The sequence below is a fragment of the Myotis brandtii genome, unplaced genomic scaffold (genome assembly GCF_000412655.1).
Source record: "Myotis brandtii unplaced genomic scaffold, ASM41265v1 scaffold125, whole genome shotgun sequence".
Lineage (NCBI taxonomy): Eukaryota > Metazoa > Chordata > Mammalia > Chiroptera > Vespertilionidae > Myotis > Myotis brandtii.
In genome coordinates this window covers 8387189-8409416 of record NW_005354385.1, presented here as the reverse complement: position 1 = coordinate 8409416, position 22228 = coordinate 8387189, and the positions used below count along the sequence as shown (strand labels likewise).

Genomic DNA, 22228 nt, shown 5'->3' with positions numbered 1-22228 from the left:
ACATACACACACATATACACACACACACATAGCCATCTTATATTCTCTATGAGAGAACAGTTGATAACAGCAAATTTAGAGTAATATTTCATTTACATAACTGGTTTCCCTGTCTTAGCTGCTATTAGAACATTCAGATTACAAGGCAGTAAAATGCCGCCTCCTCCTCTTCCTCCTCCTCTTCCTTTTTTTCCTCTCCACCACCATCACACCAACAACAGCAAAATCTAACTCTTATTGAATACATTGGATGTTGCAGGACCTATTATAAATGCTTTACATAGTAAATAATTTAATTCTCGTGATTCTACAAGGTAGCTACTATTACTGTGCCCATTTTATCAATTGGGAAAAAGACTCCAAAAGGTAGGTAAGTTGGCCAAAGACACAGAGTTAGGGCACAAACCCCAGAAGCCTCAACCTAGAACTATTCTTTAACCATTATGTCATAGGCCAGTGATGGCGAACCTTTGGAGCTCGGCGTGTCAGCATTTTGAAAAACCCTAACTTAACTCTGGTGCCGTGTCACATACAGAAATTTTTTGATATTTGCAACCATAGTAAAACAAAGATTTATATTTTTGACATTTATTTTATATATTTAAATGCCACTTAACAAAGAAAAATCAACCAAAAAAATGAGTTCGTGTGTCACCTCTGACACGCGTGTCATAGGTTCGCCATCACTGTTACAGGGTTTAAAACACTACTCTGACCTTTACAAAGTGAAACTCTCTTCCATTTTGGTTCAGTTACTTTTGGTTAACTTGAATTTTTTTTTTTTTTAGTTGATCTAGAAAAAAGAAGGGAAAAAGAGAAAGAAACATCAATGTGTGAGAGAAATATGATCAGTTGCCTCTCACACGCCCCAATCAAACCTGAAACCTGGGTATGTGCCCTAACTGGGATGCACAGGATGATGGTCCAACCAACTGAGCTACACCAGACCAGGGCAACCTGAATTTTTATTACAAAAATCATCTCCACTTTCTGCTGACAGGTTTTTCTCTTTTATATAATGCCAATAGTTTTTTGGTCAGGGACATTAAATCTAAATTTTGTCCAGTTTTGAAACAGTCATAAATAATATTTCTGTGATAAATGAGAACTTTTAACGATTAAACAGTGTTTGAAAATCCTTGGTAACATTACCAATTGGAAAACCAAATTTATCCTTGCAACAATTATTGCTATATCATTAATGTAATACCTTCAAATCTAAATAAGGTATATTATAAACCTCAAATTTTATTTCCCAGCAAGAAAAAAGTAAAAATTTGATTTTTATTTAAAGTTTGCAAGTACCATACTCTTCCATAATTCTTTCGTGAATAAATGTTGAATTTTACTTTTATATGTGTTTTAGAAATTGTTTTCTGTATCTAATCCAATCAAAGAGCAGTAATCCAAATACATCTTAAGATCCAGCATGCATAGTAATTAAATGGTCCTCTTTGTTTGAGAAAATAGAATAATGGAAATAGTCACCATTTAGTTTCTTGCATATAGAAGAAACACTGTCTCTTGTAGTTCAGAAAGGTAGAGTATAAGGTTAGCTGGGCTCAAATTTGACCCTACCACTTTGTAGCTGTGAGCTCTTGGGTAAATTATATAACCTCTGGGTGCCTTAATCTTCTCTTCTTTATGAGAATTATTCTAACACCTACCTCAGAGATTTTATGAGGATTTAACAAGTTAATATTTACAAGTTACTTAAAACTGTGATTTGGTCATAGTATCTTCTATATATGTATTTTTAAAAGACATGAAAGGGCCTTGGCTGGTGTGTTCAGTGGTTAGAATGTTGGCCTGGGCACCAAAGGGTCTCAGGTTCGATTCCCGGTCAAGGGCACCTACCTGGGTTGCTGGTTCAATCCTGGGCCCCAGTGGAGGAGCGTGTGGGAGGCAACCAATCAATGTGTCTCTCTTACCTCTCTCTCTCTCTCTCTCTCTCTTTCTCTCTCTCTCCTTTTCACTCTGTCTAAAAAATAATAGAAAAAATATTCTCAGGTGAGGATTAAAAAATAAATAAAAAACATGAAAGGATTACCATTTGGTTGTTAATCCAGGATGTTTGTTGTGGGAAACTGCCTATTGTCTTCACTAGCAGAGAGGTGTGGACAAGGAGCCCGGAATGCTGGTGACCCTTGAGCCCTGGCAAAGGTCAGAGCTATGCACCCACTGTTTAGTCTAGACAATGGTAGCTAAAGCAACTTCCCCACTAGATAGTCATGTAAATCCTTACTGATAAGATTGTCTGTCTGTTTGTTACTGGGAATTGCCTGCCTAAGGGCTATAGGTGTATCCCAAACTGAATAAAAGTATGGCAAGGCCTGAGCCCAAGTGCAGTCCTTCCTCTTGGGATGGGCTCCCACCTGGCCGGCCTGGCCTCCCAATTTCCAAATTATTATTTCTTGTCTCGTCTCTGTCATTTGCGTGCGGCCCCTCTTCCAGAGCCCGAACCCTGAACCACGTGGGACGTGAGTCATTCACAGTTTGTGGTGGCAGAAACACATGTACTGAGGAGACTTCTCTTACTATGTCATTTGAACTCCATCACCATGTTTCCTTGTCTCTTTCTCATTCCAAGCAAAACAAAGAATTCAACAAGGAACAGATCTGTGAACATTACTATAATGCTCATTTAAAAAAAAAAAACCTGAATCATGCAAAATGCACTTGGGGATGCAGATAAAAATTTTTAACATCCTTGACTATTCCAACACTATTAAATTCTAAGCTACTTTTTGTTCCAATATCTCCTCTGTGTGTTTCCTCAGCAAAATATACTAAAAATGTTCTTTCATGAAATGTTCTCTTCATTCCAAGAAAATATTAAATTTTGTTTCAAGTAATGTAATTTTAGTCTTCTTTTGTATCCATACAAACCCTGTTCTAATAAGAAAGTAAAGTAGGGATGGAATTCTCTGTGCTTTGATCTGGGTAGAACACTACCAAGAAACCCTATCTGTCTTTCAAATCTTTTCATGAAGGCAGATTGGAAGGGAATACTTTATCAGTTCTCAGACACCAGACAAACAGCTGATGACCTGTTTTAATTAGTAGACATTTTATCATTATTTTCCTCCATTTTCTGATCTATAAAATGCATGTTGAAGGTGAAAGTGTGTATGAGTTTGTGTGCCTCTGTGCTTTGTATAAAAACAAATACCTATGCTATTATATATGCCATGTATTATAACAGTTTAAAATGCATGTTTCACCCATTTTTAATTACATGTTAAGTAATTATAGCTAACATTTATGTAGCACCTACTATGAACCTGTCACTGTTCTGAGTAACTTAAATATATTAACTCATTTATCATTTCAGCATTCTTATGAGGTAGGCATTATTATTATCTCCGTTTTACACATAGGGAAACTGAGGCATAGGAAGGCAAAGGAGCTTGCCCAGAATTACATGATGAGCAGATAGCAGAACTATATTTAACCAGGTATCCTGGCTCCATAGTTCTTCTCAAGTACCAAGTGCGTCTTTAAACAACCTCATCAAAGAATGCTTCCCAATAATCATGATGCACATAAGCAAGATGGAGCTCTTAAAACAGCACCAATCCTATATAAGCACCAATCCAATAAAAGCCTAATATGCTAAGTGTCCGGTCGTCCAGTTGTCTGTTCAACCAATCAAAGTGTAATATGCTAATGATATGCTAAGGCTGCTCAACTGCTTGCTATGACATGCACTGACTACCAGGGAGAAGACAGTCAACCAGTCAACCAGTCGCTATGACATGCACTGCCCACGAGGGGCAGACACTCCAACTGGTAGGTTAGCTTGCTGCTGGGGTCCGGCCGATAGGGACTGAGTGAGATGGGCTGGACACGCCCTGGAGCTCTCAAGCGGTCCCTCTCTCGCTAGACAACATCCCACGTCTCTCCCTGGCCCCAATTGTGCACCGGTAGGGTCCCTTGGCCTGGCCTGCACCCTCTCGCAATCCAGGACCCCTCGGGGCATGTCGGAGGGCCAGTTTCAGCCTGATCCCGCAGTCCAGGCCAAGGTACCCCACTGGTGCACAAATTCGTGCACCGGACCTTTAGTAAAACAATAATTTTACATACTTCAATGTCACTGACAGGCCAAATAACAACAAGAACAGCTTAAAAGGCACAAGGAATTATGCAGCCAATTCAGAATATTTGTCAGCACTCAAGGGCATTGAACATTCTCTCCAGCAGTATAGACCAGTTCATCATTTGTTAGCTGACCTAATTAAAACATTGAATGAAAGCAAGTGAATTCATTAAGTCTTCATTGAGCTCCTACTAAGTACAAGGTAGGCAAAGTTGGAGAAATGAAGTCACAGAAGTACTCTACATTTACATCATTAATCTCTATATGCATTAGATATAGCTATTGTTAATAAATTTAACAGTTCAAGCCAGTAAAATGCATCCAAATGTTGATTTATTTTCACCTATAAGATCTATTTTTTATCTTACTACTAGAGGCCCATTGCACGAAGAGCTTCGTGCAATAGGCCTTCCCTTCCCCTGGCTGCCTGCGCTGGTTTCCTCCGGCACCCGGGACCCAGGCCTTCGCTCCGGACGGAGCCTTCAGTCTCCGTGGGTCCGGATGGAGCCTTCAGTCTTCGCTCCACCACTTTGCCCTACATATTCAAATTAACCGCCATCTTTGTTGGGTTAATTTGCATACTCTCCTGATTGGCTGGTGAGCGTAGCGGAGGGATGGTTAATTTACATGTTTGTCTATTATTAGGTAAGATGTCGTCAGTAGCCAAGAAGCAAGCCACTCAGAAGCCAAGATCTTGCATGCTATTGAATTCTACTATCATTTCAGTAATTAAAATGGACATTACTTAAGTACAAATTTCTACTCTTCATGGCTAATTCTTGCATTTGTACTTTTGTTTCATTGTGTGTTTCTCCTTTTTCTGCTTTTTAGACTGGTTTCTTTTTCTAAAATTCAAAGCTCAGGCTTCTCTGGAAAGGTTGTGGATGATGGGTTGATACTAATATATCACTTGCAGTCTTCATATAAATAAGTAAGTGGCTATTGAGTTAGTTTTTGGTTCTTTACCATTAGAGCGTAATCATTTCCTACTGGCTACCATACAGCTAGTCTCACCCAGCCCATGTGGCTCAGTGGTTGAGCATTGACCTATGAACTAGGAGGTCACAGTTTGATTCCCAGTCAGGGCACAATCCCCAGAGTGGGGTGTGTAGGAGGTAGATGATCAATGATTCTCTCACCATTGATGTTTCTATCTCTCTCTCCCCCTCTCTCTTCCTCTCTGAAATCAATAAAAAAAATGTATTTTTTTAAAAGCCAGCCTCCTTTCTCTCTTCAGTTTCCTTTTTCAACTTGGTCTAAAAATTAAATTGGGTCAATTGACTCAGAGTAGCTAAAGTTGAAAAATTCACCAGGCTTATATTATATTAAAATATCTTTTAAGCCTTTGAAAACACATTACTAAAGAATGAACTTTAAAAGAAATAAACATTTAAAAAGTTAAAACACTCCCCAAGCCCCATATATTTAAACAGAATGTATCAAACAGTGGGAATGGGGGTGGGTAATTACTGATTCAACTTTCCAGTATCCTATACCAGGCAAATCTATAAAAAGTAGCAGTTTACTGGCAGGGAATGGGAGTGGGGTGGGGATGTTAAATAAAAATGAAAAAAAAAATAGAATTTGACAAAGTGACAGAAAGCAGGAAGGTCAGTTACGATTTCACAGGATTGTTGCTGGTTACATATCTTGCACTGGGTCAGTAATTTTTGACAGCAGACAAAGTCAACCTGGCTAAACTGAGATATGTGCGTGATGCCCATTACAAAAGAAACATTTTTAAATATAATTTTAAAAATAATTTTCTTAAGTTTCTCACACACACACACACTCAAAAACCAAGGAACATGATGCAATCACAGGAAATCAGCAAGGCTTATTGCAATTCAATCACACATTCTCAATGAAAACTGTTTGAAAAGACCCTACTTATACAAAATGTTTTTATTCATCTGTGTTATGTATAAAGAGGTGTTTCAGGCTGGATTTACTATTTTTATCCATCAGACAAATTTAGCTCATGCCCCAACAGCCTCTTTCCAATTCATGACTTTTTTTGAGTGTGTGTATGTGAAAATTAGTTGAAGACACTGCTGGAAAAATTCCTTTGGAACATTTAGAAACTGAGTGATGATATGCCATTTTAAAATAGAACACTAGAGCATAATTCCACTTTACAGAAATTCTTAGTTTCAAATATGTAGGGTTTTTTTCCTATTTATTGTCGATACATTGCTAAGAAAATGAAAATGCAAGACAAAAGATAATACATTTTCAATAAACTTGAGGAACATTGCTAAATGTCTAATACTATCATCTTTTTCTTGGATTATCATAATTTAACTATAGTAATATTTTTTTAGTGACATTGTAGATATATACCTTGTCTTCAGTGAAACTAAGATATTAATTCAACATAATCAAGGATAAGTTTTTTAAGTACTTAACTATCCTTACTAAATCATACTGAACAGACATGATAATTCAATTAAGAGAATGCTTCCTATTTTATGTATAAGACAATTTAAAGAATGGAATGGATGGACCTGTTATACTAAATATTGTGCTTTTAAACTTACCTTGAAATGGCTGAAGTCTTCAGCTTTAAATGCACTACATTTAATTAAATAGTTTAGCCCTAGCCAGTTTGGCTCAGTGGATAGAGCGAAGGCCTGCAGACTGAGGGATCCCAGGTTTGATTCTGGTGAAGGGCACATGCCTGGGTTGCAGCCCGATCCCCAGTAGGGGGCGTGCAGGAGGCAGCCAATCAATGATTCTCTCTCATCATTGATGTTTCTATATTTCTCTCCCTCTCCCTTCCTTCCTGAAATCAATAAAAATAAAGATATTTAATTAAATAGTTTATAAATTACTTCATTTTATGTATATCAACATAGTATTGTGCTTATATGTCTTTATCATGACCAATACGAAACAACTACTTTTGATCAAGCTCCTTTGCCATCTATTCTTCAAACTTCCAGGCTGAAAGGGAGGATGAGAAAGAAAACCATGACAAGGGAAGAGCAGAAGCACTAAAAGTCCCTTCTCCTGAATTCCTTTTAAAAATGCTCATGGTCTGCCCTGTTGGCATGGCTCAGTGGTTGAGCATTGACCTAAGAACCAGGAGGTCACAATTCAATTCCCAGTCAATGTGCTCAGGTTGTGGGCTTGAGCCCCAGTGTGGGGTATGCAAGAGGTAACCAATCAATTATTTTCTTATATCATTGATGTTTCTATCTATATCCCTCTCACTTCCTCTCTGAAATCAATGCTCATAGCCTGAAAAATAAAGATGTTGCTATGAACCGCAAAATAAGGAAAAAAGCAAGCTCAGTATGTTGGAAGCAATTTTTGTCTGCCTCATAGACAAGTCAAGTTTATCTAAACTTTATCTCTCTCCCTCTTAGTATTTTTTCCATCCCCCAAGGTTGCCCTGGTCTAAGTTCTTGTACTTTCAATTGTCTACATAAATACATACGTCCAAATTGTTTAGGGGAGAAGTTCTATAAAATTCCAAATGAAGATATGTTGCATTTCTTTGATTCTAAAATAAATGCTGTTACATAGTGACATTTATAAAAATGTTTTCTAAATTTAATTAGCATATTTAATGAAATAGCATTATTTGATTGTTGTTGAAGTTAAAATGAGTCAAAGATGTAAGAAATTATAACTTTGGTTCTAAATATAAAATACTAAGCCAGTTAACTGTTTTTGTAAATGTGTATAATTGGGGTATAATAAAGATGTACTATATATAAATATTTGATGCAAAATGTTAAAATGACGCCTAAGACTATAGATTACTATATTAAAGCACTGAAGTAATGCAAGTGATCAAGAGGTATAAATAAGTGTAGCCTTCTTTATTCAAATGCTGTTAAACCAGTACTACTGGGAATGAAATGAAGTGGAGTTTATAGGCATAGAAATTAGTTTCTATTTGAGGAAACTAGTTTTCCTCTATAAAATCCTTTAAAACATTTGCCCTGGACTAGTTAGATATTTTGTTTTAGTTTTCATTTTGAGAATATGTGTCATTTCAAAAATTATGTGCTGGAAGCAAATTATGATTGGCAAATGATAGTTGGTCTACTTGGAAGTGAATAAATTTTTAAAGTATCACTGATTAATTTTTTTTAATTTAATAAAATAGGAGACCAATATCCATCCATGGCCAACTTAACATGTCAAAGCTAGATTTAATGATTTTTTTTTCTTTGCAGCTTACTGGGATGCCATAAATGAAATGTGAACTCTTAAGAATGTAGACAATTAAAGAATAACACTCTTGTGCATTGGTGGTATTAATAGTTGTATAGTAAGTCTATGAATAGCTGAAGACTAATAAATTTGTATCTAAGAAAATCATTCCCTGACAAAGTGTTAAAGAAATAATGTAACATCTCATAATGACTACACAAATATTTTTAGCAGGTATAATTTACATATTAAGACATGCTCTCAAGTATGAATATTAGACATTCAATCACTTTAATAACTCTTCAAAACTTCTAAAAGTGCAGAAAGGAAAAAATGTGCAACCAAAAACGGGATAGGCCTGAATTATTAATATAACATTGAAATACAGAATACTAGTGATATCCAAGTCAAAAATAAAAGGCATTAATTGAAATATGACTCTAGCACGATAGATCTTGACATGTGGAAAAGAAAGTGAATTCGACAGCACTGTCATTCTGCTCAAAACTGGAAAGTTTTCCGAAGGTGAAGTTCATCTCTGGACCATAAAATTTCTCCCCAAGCCCTCCAAATATCCTAACGCTCCCCTAAACTACCTCCAAATTCCTGTTTTCATAATTGCACTTAAGCCAACAAGTTAGCAAAATGGCCCATGGCTCAAAGATATGTCAGAATCAACAACCACCCCTCAAGTACACACTCTTAAATTCATATGCTGGTGCTAATCTCAGCAGTTATCAAAAAAAGTAATCCCAGCCCAGTCAGTGTGGCTCAGTGGTTGAGCATCGACCTATGAACCAGGTGGTCACAGTTGGATTCCCAGTCAGGGCATATGCCAAGATTGGGGGCTGGATCCCCAATGTGAGACGTGTAGGAAGCAGTCAATCAATTATTCTCTCTCATCAATGATGTTTCTATCTCTCTCTCCCTCTCCCTTCCTCTCTGAAATCAATAGAAATATATATACATATACATATATGTATTTTTTTAAATAGCCAATTCTATGTTGTCATGATTAGGGGAAATACAGTAAACCCTTCAAGGAGGTGTCTTTAGGATAAAAATAAAGACTAAATACAGAAGAGGGGCCAAAAGGGATATAATGGAGGACATCTGTAATACTGTCACTAATAAAATAAATAAATAAATAATAAAAATTAAAGCAATTCGTATACATTATAAATTAATTTCAATAATTAAAATATGTTGTTCTCTCCATATTAAATGTGATACCTTTTAATTGAGGGTCTCTTCTTAGGCCCCATGCTTAATTCAATTAACTATTTGTCCCAATGTATTCACTGGAATTTACCTCCCTATTTCTTAAGAATTTTCACAGATTGACAATAAGAAAAATTTAAACATGAAATTTAAAATTAAAATATTATTATAATACTGGAAGCCTGGTGCACAAAATTTGTTCACATGGGGGGGGTGTCCCTCAGCCCGGCCTATGCCATCAGTCAGACATCCTTAGCACTGCCACAGAGGTGGGAGAGGCTCCGCCATTGTGGCTGCGCTCACCAGCCGTGAGCCTGGCTTCTGGCTGAGTGACGCTCCCCCTGTGGGAGTGCACCGACCACCAGGGGCAGCTCCTGTATTGAACGTCTTCTCCCTGGTGGTCAGTGCACGTCATAGCGATCGGTCATTCCACTGTTCAGTCAATTTGCATATTAGCCTTTTATTATATAGGATAATATTGAGTTAGTAGAAGCATTTTTTAGAGGAAAATCATTATATTTGGTTCAACTTGAGTGATTAAAAGTTTTCTCCACTTTTTTGACACTGAAAATGGTAAAGGCAAAAAGAATTTAAAAGACTGTCACTGGCATCAGAATCAGGCTTATAAAAAATAACCTCTGAAAACAGAAGTTTAAGGACAGTAATTCAAAATCTCAGCTTTCAGTATCTCTGATTGAGTTTTTAAAATCAAATTTTTATTAGACATGCTTTTACTTGCTGAAGTACATTTCTTTCCCACCAATCAGGGAAAGTACCAAGGAAAGTAAAACATTAAGATGACCATCATTCTGTCACAAATCATATTTCAAGAGCAAAACCATTAATGCAGATTTTATATTATTTGTGCTTCAACCTTTCCGATTTACATGATGCATTCTTAATACCTACCAATTGCATATTAGAATGTTTTTTATTCCAACAGTATGGAACAAGTGAAAACAATGAACTCTGATAAAGAAATTATTAGCTGTAGTTATCTCAGCTTTTAACTCTTGTTCTCTCTCTCTTTTTTCAATGTACTCTATCCCAAGGAGAACTTAAATGTAAGGAGATGGTGATTATTCAGTACATAAATTAAAATTTTAAAATCCTGCATCTTTGCAAACAATTAGAAAAATACCTGTCTGTTTGGATGTCTCACTAAATTCAAATTTTTATTACAGATGGTTGGTTAATATCAATGTTGGCTTAGGGCAGTGATGGCGAACCTATGACACGCGTGTCAGAGGTGACACGCGAACTCATTTTTTTGGTTGATTTTTCTTTGTTAAATGGCATTTAAATATATAAAATAAATATCAAAAATATAAGTCTTTGGTTTACTATGGTTGCAAATATCAAAAAATTTCTATATGTGACACGGCACCAGAGTTAAGTTAGGGTTTTTCAAAATGCTGACACGCCGAGCTCAAAAGGTTCGCCATCACTGGCTTAGGGCCTCATTCAAAACCAATCCTCTTTCTCACATTGGGCCACACGTTGGGTGGCACATTTGGGCGCCACATGTGCCGCGCCAGCATGGCCAACGGTGAACCTGAGGAGGGCGGGTGAAGGATTGAAGAAAATACAGACAAGAGAATACAGCTGGGGCTCTGTGGATCTCCCGTGCCTGGATGAGGACACAAAAGACCCAGCCTGCAAGCTGATGCTTTATTTCATAGTCTGATTAAAACAAGGGTAGATTAACATGTGTACAAATGTTCTTGTTTTGGCAACACTTGCTGCACCTCCCACAGCCCATTAGCTACTTAGGAAGGAATTAGGGAGGGCTACAAGGTCAGGCTTAATTATGCTAGGAGAGCTCTGCCCTCCAGGCTGGGACTTGTTTGTGACCCTGCCACAGGTCAGCCCAAGGCTTGACCCTAGAGCCGCTCCCTACAGTATCAATTTATATATTTTCAGCTCTTGAAACACCCAATATTTCACTTCTGTCTCTGCATCTGTTTCCAGCACATGTGAGACTAAATGTCCACAACCTCATGTGATTTCTCTGATTAACCCCAAACCTACGCCAGAATAATTCAGTATATTACTTCGATACTTAGTAACAAGTCACCCTTTATGTGAAGCTACCACTAATGTTGAACTTCAAGTTCCTTATCTAGTAAATAGCCCACTTTGCTAGTATAAATTCTAAGGATTAGAGGAGTCAAACCCCTGATGTCAAGTAAGGAGATGATCCCCTCATCTATCAACATAGTCTAGAACCTAGAGTCAGTCTCTTTGTTTTTTGAACAGTGTTTGCTCCTTTTCCAGAACATTCTAACCCCGCTGGAAATAGCTGATAGCGACTGTAATAAAGACCATCTGTTTGCTTATTGGCTCAAGGTATAATGAGTTCTACCTTTTGGAACACACTGCCTCCCCACTCCCATGGTTGGGTGTGTCCTATTTTGCTCCCTCACCTTTACCTTTTCAACTATCCCTCCCTAGTAGGTCCAAACTTTCCTATAGATTCCTTCTTACTGACATTAGTTTTTTACATTACCACTCCATATTTATAAAGTAATTCCCTAATATTTTTATATAGTACTTTTATGCTTTCATTTTTAATATCTGAATACTTGATATGTTTGCAATTCATCTCATGCATGTGAGCTATAGATCCCAATTTATTTTACTTTTCAGATATAACTATTTACTTTGCCTAAAACCATTTATCAAAAAGTCCTGTATTTTGTGGGGAGTAAAATCACTAGTTTTTTTATTCTTTTTTTCATCTTATCAACAAATTGCTCTTAACAACAACCTTTAAAATTATATTCTTGAGGCTTACTGTTTGAAAGAATATTTAATATTTTAACTATCACAATTCTGTCACATAAATCAAATTCTATTGGCATCTTCAAAATGATGGGTTCAGTGTTTTGCCTAAGAAGCTGCCATGCAGAAACTAGAGTAGGGGATAACAAAACCACTTCTGATAAGGGAGTTACTGAAAATTACAGCATCTTTATGGATCCTTATGATTCCTATCCTCCCTCTATTTCACCCCCTTCCCAATAATCCATACTAACAACAAAAACAGTATTTTCAAAAATAATAATAGCATATATAAAATAGACAAAAGTCAACTTCCTTGAATCAGAAAATCATCTAATTAGCAATGGCACAAAATGACCAAGATACTATATGATAATACATCTTTAAAATACTGTCGGCAAGAAAGAAAAACAAAACAACCCAAAAAGCTAAAAATTCTATTTCTCAGTCCCTTAAATCTTCCAAATATATTGCTTTCAGTTTTCAAGGGCTGTGCTAGATCAGATTTTAGGAGTAGGATGGTTTCCACCAACATGAATTCTACTCATCTTTCCAAGAAGTCTCAACAGCACATATTCTTAACAAATTAGTATGTGTAATATGTGCACAATATCTGGAACTTCAAAGAGGGTGTTGAGAGAGCAGTGAAATACATAGATATGAACTGAGGGAAGGACATGAAAGAGCTTTTGTGGATGTCTTTTCTTGTTTTTGTTGTTTGGTTGATTTCTTCGATATAATCTCTTTCTGAAGATATAATCACCTCATTGAAAATTCTTTTATAAAGCTTGAATTTGTTACTGAAAATGTCTGCATTAAAACTATCAATGGGTAAATTATACTAAGGAGCAAAGTTGAATAATAGTTGCAGGAGTCATAAAGTTTCCCTTTTATGCATATCTGCAGTAGTTCATATAACACAGAATGTTGGGATTGGTAGATAGAGGCCAATGCAAATGTAAAGAATGCCTCAGCAGTTAAACAGGATTTGGATTGTCGGCTAAAATAAATTTGATTTAATTATAATGGTACTTATGCAATCTATGGCACAATTTAGCAAAAGTTATTGAAAAAGAAAATGCAAAGAGATTTGGAGTTTAATTAATGAAAATGATAATTATAACCAATTCCAAATAAATTCTTATAAAAGCCGTATTTAATTCAGCCAAGACGTTAATAACTTACAAGTTTAGTAAACATCTGGTAGATACAATAATAAAGTCTAACATATACTGAAAAAAAGCTTAGTTTCAGCTTTAACAGGCAGATAGCTCCTACAAAAACAAAAAATGCAAATGAAAATGGATAATTTTAAATAAACTTTCTTCTTTCTATTTAAGAAAACTATAAAGTGCTCTAAAATCAGTCCCAAATTCTCTGAGAATTGAGCTTCAGCGTAATGGCAGGATAAAACCTGCAACCTATATCAATCTTAAGTTTCCTATATATCCTTTTACAAATCATGATGTAGCATGTCATAAATACATGATATACCTCTTAAAATATGAGCATATAAGTAGCTAGAAATTAGTGTCTAGTAAAAGAAAGTGTCTAGAGTGGACATGATTAAATTGGCTAAATGCAGAGATTTCCAAGCTCTCTCTCTTCATTGCTTCCTTACTGCCTCAGTAAAGTTTGTCACTAGTTTCTTAACCAAAAGAAATATCTACTGTTCTATTCATTAAGTAGTTAGGTTCAAACAACCTACCAATGCGTTTCTTAAACAATTTGGTAGTCATTTTAAAAACTAAACAAAATAGTATTTGATTTCATTCTTAAATAACCACAGTTACTTACTACTGGTATGTATGCACCTGTTTAGTAATATACCATTTCTCAGTTTGAACATCACCAGCCCCATTTTCGGTTCCATGTTAATTTTTCTTGTAGTAGTTACTTTTTGTGTCAAAGCAACTGTCAAAACCTAGCTACACAAAGATATGACATCGTCAAAAGTAACAGAATATAATTTAGTGCTGAAACTGAAACAACTAAATCTAGTAGTTTGCAGGGATGTTACTGTATTTTCCTTGAAAAGGTATTTAAGATATTCCACAACCTCGGTGAGTTTACTGGGCACCTTGGCACATGGTTTGGGAATCACAGAGCTAAAGATTATTTCAATGACAATAACAAGACGATCTGAGGACTCTAATGATTGCAAAGAATCACTAATTTAAATGTATATTTAAAAAATAAAATAAGTATATATTCATTTTATATAATATAAAATAAACAGACACAAATCACAGTTCATTAATTATACAAATGCATATTGAGTGCCAGCTATATGCAAGGCAGTGTGCTAGGCATTAAAATAAACAGACACAAATCACAGTTCATTAATTTTACAAATGCATATTGAGTGCAGCTATATGCAAGGCAGTGTGCTAGGCACTAGGATTATAGTGTAAAACCAGGCAAGAAAAGTCATTTCCTTCATGGAATTTACATTCTAGCAGAAACATAAAATGCAAAGTATAAAAATAAATATTAATACAGTTATTTTTGTGTGATAAGTGCTATAAAGGAAACTAATAGACAAATATGATAGCCTGATTGAGAACAGAAAAGGGTGGAAGGTACCAAGTTATTTTAGGAGATGAGAAGTCTTCCTGAGGAAGGATATAACATTTGCAGTAAGCTCTAAAGTAGTGATCCTTAACTGAGGGTGAGTTTGCCCCATGGGATATCTGGCTGACTTTGGAGACATTTGGGTTGTTATGACTGGGAGGGATTCCGCAAGTAAGCCCAGTGGGTAGAGGCCAGGAATGCTGCCAACATCCTACAACGCATAGGACAGCCTCAATGCACTCTCCCCAACAAAGAATTACCTGACCCAAATGTTAATAGTGCTGAGACTGATTTAAATAGGTGTGTATGTGGGTGTGTGTTTGAAGGTGAGAGAGCATCAGTGCGCACTCCAGCTAAAGGGAACAGCATGTGCAAAGATCTTAAATAAGACTATGGTGTACCCAATGAACCAAGAGAGGGCCATTGTAGATGGAGGCCAGTGCAGACAATTGCAATAATCCTCAAAAATGAAGGGTAAATTAGAAGAAAGGAGATTCTGCGTAAATAATCATCAGGATAAAAGGAAGATGGTTGTTATTTTAATTATTCAAGCAAACACCAGCCTATATGAAGTTTCAACTTTTGCTTCTGCTGTAAAATGTGACACAGCAGGGAAAGTTGGTGATGTACACGGAGGCCTATAAATGACTGTATCGTGGCTTCTGTTGGCCACTGAGCACCTGTGAGATTCTGCAGGTTGGACAAGCATAACTTGATCAAACCAAAAAACCAAAAGCAGAAAAGAGAGAAAGGTATTTTATCATCAGAGATGTTTTCACCCCTTGGTTTCCATTATAAATAATGACTTTCATTGCTCTTCACATTGACATTTCTTTCAGCCCAGCCTATAACTGAGATAGTTCCAGCATTTTTCATACTTAAGCAAGTCCAGTGAGCTGACAATAAACATTGATGTCACAACGAAGGGCAGAGAGAATAGCTCATTACTTGAATAACTTTGGATAATTCAGCAGGGACACCTGCACACCAGTTATATCCTAATTTATAAATCATTAGACAGAGGCTATACACTCTTTTAAAAAAATGTCTCCTCACAGTAGCAACTGCACAACAGAGGGGACAGAAAGGAGGAATGTGGTTTTTGTTAAACACCTAGTTTGTATACCCCGGGTTTGAAGCTAAATATTTTCACTTGTTTCTATCCAGACTCATATGTTCTCACTTTAAGGCAAAGAAAGTGAGGCTGTACAAGAAAAAGTCACTTGTCCAAATCCAGTACTTAAAAACTGAAAGCCACAGCCAGGGTTTGATTCTCACAGTTTCCCAATATACAGCGTGGAGCAAAAGTAGGCTTACAGTTGTTCATATGGAAAATAATAAAACAATTAATAAATAATTATACAATAATAAACTCTGTTTCATGTACTCACTACTGTAAATCTACTTTTGTTCCACCCCATGCAAACTCCTACCATGCCACACTTGTTTGTAGAAACAAATAAACAAAAAATACTAACTTCCCTCTTCTCTGTAACTGATTCTCCTTCGGTGTTTTATCCCCTTGGTGCTCTCCATAGCAGCTGGGCAGACCCTGAGGTTGGCTGAGCACCTACTTCCTAACCTTCAGCTCTTCCTCTTGTAAGGAAAGTCTATGCCACTCTGGGTCCCAAAATAGGCAACCCATGGCTACAGAAGGTCACGACTACCTCAGATCCTTCAGACTACCAACTGCAGAATACATAGCTGAAATGAACACCTAGTTATGTTGGTCAGAAACCACTTGAAAAGGACAAAAGCACATGGACACATAGAGGAAATCTAATGGGAGTCAAAGATTCCACCTTCTTCTCCAAACTGCACTAGGTTCTAAGCCTTATTAGGTAGCCACAAGAAAGAGACTACATTCATTCTGGTACAGAATATGAAACAAATTATAAAGGTATACTCTAACACAGTTAAGTTTTTAATAACTAGGCAAAATTCTCACAAAATCGATTATCAGACATCCGAGTTCCAAAGTTACAAATATAAGTATACCGGGCAGGAGACAGGACAGGTATTTCCATTATGTGACTTTAATTTATCATCACCACAGCTCTGCAAAGCCTAGGAATTGTGCTCATGTTACAGATGAAGAGACTAAGGCTTAGAGAAATTAAATAACTGGCCTGAGCCAATAATTCATAGCAAAATGGAGAATTATCTGAAATTTCCAGCAGACCACCTGCAAGACACAGTCCCCCATCCCCTACCCACTCTACCCCATCCCATACTCACCCATTCTTTCTCTAAGCCAAATAGCTTAAAGCTTCCAGCCCTCTGAATAAGCAGTGGAAGTTACTTACAGTATGTTCAAGTCAATATCCAAAGCCATGTAACGGCCAGATTTAGAAAGGATCTTATCCAATTTGATGACCAATTTATTTTCTCTTTCTGATACGATTTTCCCTAGTGTAAGCCTAGAGAGTGAAGTCCTTCCTACTATTTTCCTCTGAATACTACTTGACAGTTTATATATAAGACCTTATTTGTCTTATATACACCAACAACTCCTGGATATAGGAGATACTGGCTATAGGAGATGTCTTTTCTGTTAAACAAAAAAAAACAACAACAAACAAACAAAAAAAGGAAACCAAGTTCCAAAGAGGTGAACTGGCTTTTGCTGGAAGCACTTTTGTAAATAAATGACTATCCGGTCTTCTAATGTGTAGCATAGAACTCCCTTATTATAAATGACTGCTTCCCTTATCTTCAGCCAATCTTAATTTCTGGCCCACTCTATAGGGTTCATTATTTATACACAATTGGTAAAACTGATCCTCTCCCAAATGCCCCTATTCCTAAAAGCACTGTTACTAAATTAACAAACATTTCTAATAGATAAAACATTTGCTATTTGATACATAATATTAAAGACACTTCTACCTCACACTGAAATAGAACAGAGCCTCACAAAGCAATTTCGTCAGGGCACATATTCATTTCTAATTTTTGCTGTAATAAATTACCACAAACTTAGTGGCTTAAATCAACACAGATTCATCTTACATGTCTGAAGGTCAGAAGTATAACACCAAGATATTGGGAGGACTGAGTTTATTCTAAGGGCTTTTGGGAGAATACATTGCTTGACTTTTCAAGCCTCTATAAATTACCTACATTCCTTGGCTTGTGGCCACATCAGTCTAGCCAGGGGTGGGCAAACTTTTTGACTCGAGGCCCACAATGGGTTCTTAAACTGGACCAGAGGGCCGGAACAAAAGCATGGATGGAGTGTTTGTGTGAACTAATATAAATTCAAAGTAAACATCATTACATAAAAGGGTACGGTCTTTTTTTTTTTTTAGTTTTATTCATTTCAAACGGGCCGGATCCGGCCCGTGGGCCGTAGTTTGCCCACAGCTGGCTAGCCTCTATTTCAATTAGTTACAACTCTTCATCTGCCTCCCACTTCCATGTTTCACCTATAAATCCTCATGATGACACTGGGTCCATTTGGATAATCAAGGGTAATATCTTCATCTCAAATCTTTAATTTATACATCAGCAGATTTTTGTTAGGTAAGGTAACATATTCACAGGTTCTGAGGATTATAACATGGACAACTTTGAGAGTCCATTTTTCTGCCTACCACAAAACTTAAATTCAAAAATGAAAGTATCATAAATAATCACATGTTATATAATTGTCACAGGCTTTAATAAAGTCATTTCAAGAAATTAAAAGAAATAATCTGATTTACAATGAGTGGTAAAAACTTAAAGTATTCCTAATGAAATCTATTACATAACAAAAACTCCTCCACAAATGTTTAAAGCCACAAACTAAAATAAAATTGTTATAGAACACATTTCTCATAAAAGCTTATATCCAAAATAATCAAAGAATGCCTACAAATCAATAAATAATAGGTACTTGAATAGGAAATCAAGTAACTAATAATATTATGAGAAAAGGTTACATTTGACTAGAATCGGGAAAATATAAATTAAAATAATGACAGTGACAGTTCTAAGTCACTAGACTGGCCAAAAATTTAAGAGCCTAATTATACTGAGTATAATTTAGGATATGTTTTTTATAGAGTTCATGAATATAGTTGGTAAGAGTACAAACTGAAGTAGTGCTTCGGAGAGGAATTTGGCAATGTGTTACAGTACGTAGAAAATCTGTCACTATGCATTCTCTACCATCCAGCATTACTTCTAACAGTACTTTAGTCTTGCAAAACACTATCTTATCTAAAGAAATTTCTACCTTTTCCTCCTCTGGGGACCGTGACTTGAGGCATTCACCATGGTGCAGCATTTGACATACTGTCAGAGGTTCTCCTGCAACACAATCTCTAACAAAACTTGGCTGTCCTGAACCCCTGGTACTAGAATTGGTTACCTTTATACCAAGAAGGTTGGGAAAGCACCAAAATCTGCATGTGGCATGTGCCCAGGCCGACTTCTCGGAGTTTGTGCTGTGAGACCTAAAGTTCTAATGAGGTTGTCTAAAATGAAAAAAACATGTCAGCAGGACCTAGGGTAGACCCACATGTACAAAATGTGTATATAACAGGATCAAGTGTGCTTTCTTTATTGGGGAGCAGAAAATCATTGTGAAAATATTGAAGGCACGAGCACAGAGTCAGAAAGCTAAATAAAATTTTAAAAGAAGCTTTTTTGAGTAACACAAGCAATTAAAAAGCAAAAAAAAAAAAATAAGAGAGAGAGAGAAGCTTCTAAAATGCTATTCAGTTCAGCAAGGGCTTATCGTACTTATAATTGGAAACAAACAATCTATCAGTAAAATACTGATGAATAAATATTTTTTTTCATACCATGAAAGACTTTAGAGCTGTTAAATGCATGAGTAAAATCTCAGGTTTCAAAACATACAATAAAGTTAACAATAAATACAAATTGAAAATAATATAATTTACCTACATTTTTAAGAGAGAAAAATCAACATTCATTTTTATGAATGCATACAAATCCTATATAATAAAAGCTTAATATGCTAGGTGCCCAGTCATCCAGTTGGCCATTCAACCAATCAAAGCATAATATGCTAATGATAGGCTAAGGCCACTCAACTGCTTGCTATGACGTGCACTGACCACCAGGGAGCAGACAGTCGACTGGTCGACCAGTCGCTATGACATGCACTGACCACAGGGGGCAGATGCTCCAACCAGTAGGTTAGCTTGCTGCTGGGGTCTGGCCGATTGGGACTGAGCGAGACAAGCCGGACATGCCCTGGACTCCTCCCACAGTCCCTCCCCAGCTGGCCAACATCCCATGTCCCTCCCCAGACCTGATCTTGCACCGGTGGGGTCCCTCGCCTGGCCTGCGCCCTCTCACAATCTGGGACCACTCGGGGGATGTCAGAGAGCCTGTTTCAGCCCGAGAGCGGAATGACCGGTCGCTATGATGCACACTAACCACCAGGGGGCAGACGCTCAACACAGAAGCTGCTTTCTGGTGGTCAGTGCGCTCCCACAAGGGGAGCGCCACTCATCCAGAAGCCAGGCTCATGGCTGGTGAGCGCAGCGGTGGTGGCAGGAGCCTCTCCCTCCTTCACAGCAGCCTCGCCCACCTCTGGGGTAGCACTAAGGATGTGTGACTAACGGCTTAGGTCCGAACCCCCAGGGAGCAGGCCTAAACCAGCAGGTGGACATCCCCCAAGTGCTCCTATACTACAAGAGGGCACAGGCTGGGCTGAGGGACCCCCACCCCCACACCGAGTGCACAAATTTCATGCACCAGGCCTCTAGTATGAAAATAAAAACTGCAAGGTATTAATACATGTCATTTCAGAATAAAAATGTCCTTGGGGGAGAGAAAAAGTGAAAAGAAAATTAGTTAGATCTTAGTGATTTGTGTTTTTAAAACACAAAATCTGAAATGAATATTCCCAAATATAAACAACTCTTACATTTTGAAAAATGGGTACACAAATGTTTCTGTTTACCCATATGTTTGAAATATTATGTAAATAAAATTAAATTGAATTAAAACCCAAACAAAGAAGGCCTTTTGGTTATATTGCAAAAAGAACCAACTTAAAGGGCAAATAAGTAAGCTTCTAGAACTACACTGATATAAAAAGTGCAACATCCTTCTGGTGTGTCTGAGATAATCCTCAGTCCAAACACTAGACTGAGATGTCCATTCAACTGTACAAAGTACTAAGAATTGACATTACCCAGCATTGTGAGTTTGTTCTGAGGTTCAGTTCAATTCCACATAAACCTGTACTTTACAGCTGTGAGATGCACTCTGGGTTGGCTACAGACATGAACATTACAAAAGGGCATTTCATGGAAGGATTAGAAGCACCATCTGTTCATGAGTCAGCAAAACCAGAAAATTTCCATCATCCATTAGAATCTTTTGCTTATGAAACTTGTTTTACTGTTGTCAGAGGTTTCTAGGGCAAACCCAGAAGTCCAATCAACAGTGGAAGCTGCAAACTTGAAATCACTAAGCATAATGCTCTTAAAGGAAAAGCTAAAAAAAAAGAGCTATTAAGACAAATACTTGAAAAGCACCCAATTTCTTTAAATTAGACTCCCGTGTAATTAAACTGTCCTCATGTATATTAAGTTTTTTATTTAATCCAAAAAGAAGATCAGTATTTGTTTCAGGTTAAAAAATAAGCTTTCTCCCTTACCACATTCTATCTTTTGTTCAAGATTGCAATTCACCCAGAGACATCCAACATTAGTATGCAAATGTACCTGGTTTAGGCACAGCTTTTACATTAAGACCTTGTGTGTTTTATGTTTTTACTTTGCATTGAATTGCATTTAATCTGCCACTTCTCTGGAAGTCCATCATTGGTATAAGTTCTGAACAATGTTGCTTATCAAGTATCATTTTCACCACATTAAAAACAATTCTTGTTCTGGAATTCTGAGGAAATTCTACCCAAAACACTCAGCCTAAACATAGAAAATAATTGTCAAGAGATTAAGAAACCTTACATAGTCAATGTTCAATAAGATTGAAACAGTCTTACTTAGATTGAAACAGTCAGTATTCCTCTAATTTTAAGGGCAGAATTTCTAAAGATGCCATCAAAATCAAAGATTAAAATTAAGCTTACAAATAGAGGGAAGTACCTGAGTCATTTTTCTTCTTCACACTGTATAATAAGACTCATGTGGAGGGAAAATAAGCCAAATGTGCACATTCCTAAATCTGGGAGATATAGAGAAGAATATAAGAGGAAAAAATGTAAGAGTTTACTCGGTTGAGTGAGAATTGTATGTTAAGCTCTATGCCTACTTTTGATAGTCTCTACAAGCACTATTTCTGATAAGGGAAATAGCCTGAAGCAGCTGCCGCAATACTGAACCTTCCTCCCCAAATATTCACCTATTATAGTTCTCTACTGCTCACAAATACAAAATCAGCAGCTTTCCT

At 36.9% G+C, this 22228-nt stretch overlaps 1 protein-coding gene and 1 pseudogene across 3 annotated transcripts in view; one reads left to right on the top strand and one right to left on the bottom strand.

Annotated features, from left to right (window-relative positions):
* Positions 1 to 22228, bottom strand: part of KCNJ3 (potassium channel, inwardly rectifying subfamily J, member 3) — a 210198-nt gene that overhangs the window by 126738 nt on the left and 61232 nt on the right. The gene's annotated exons all lie outside the window — the stretch shown is intronic.
* LOC106724918 lies at positions 19107 to 19461 on the top strand (annotated as a pseudogene).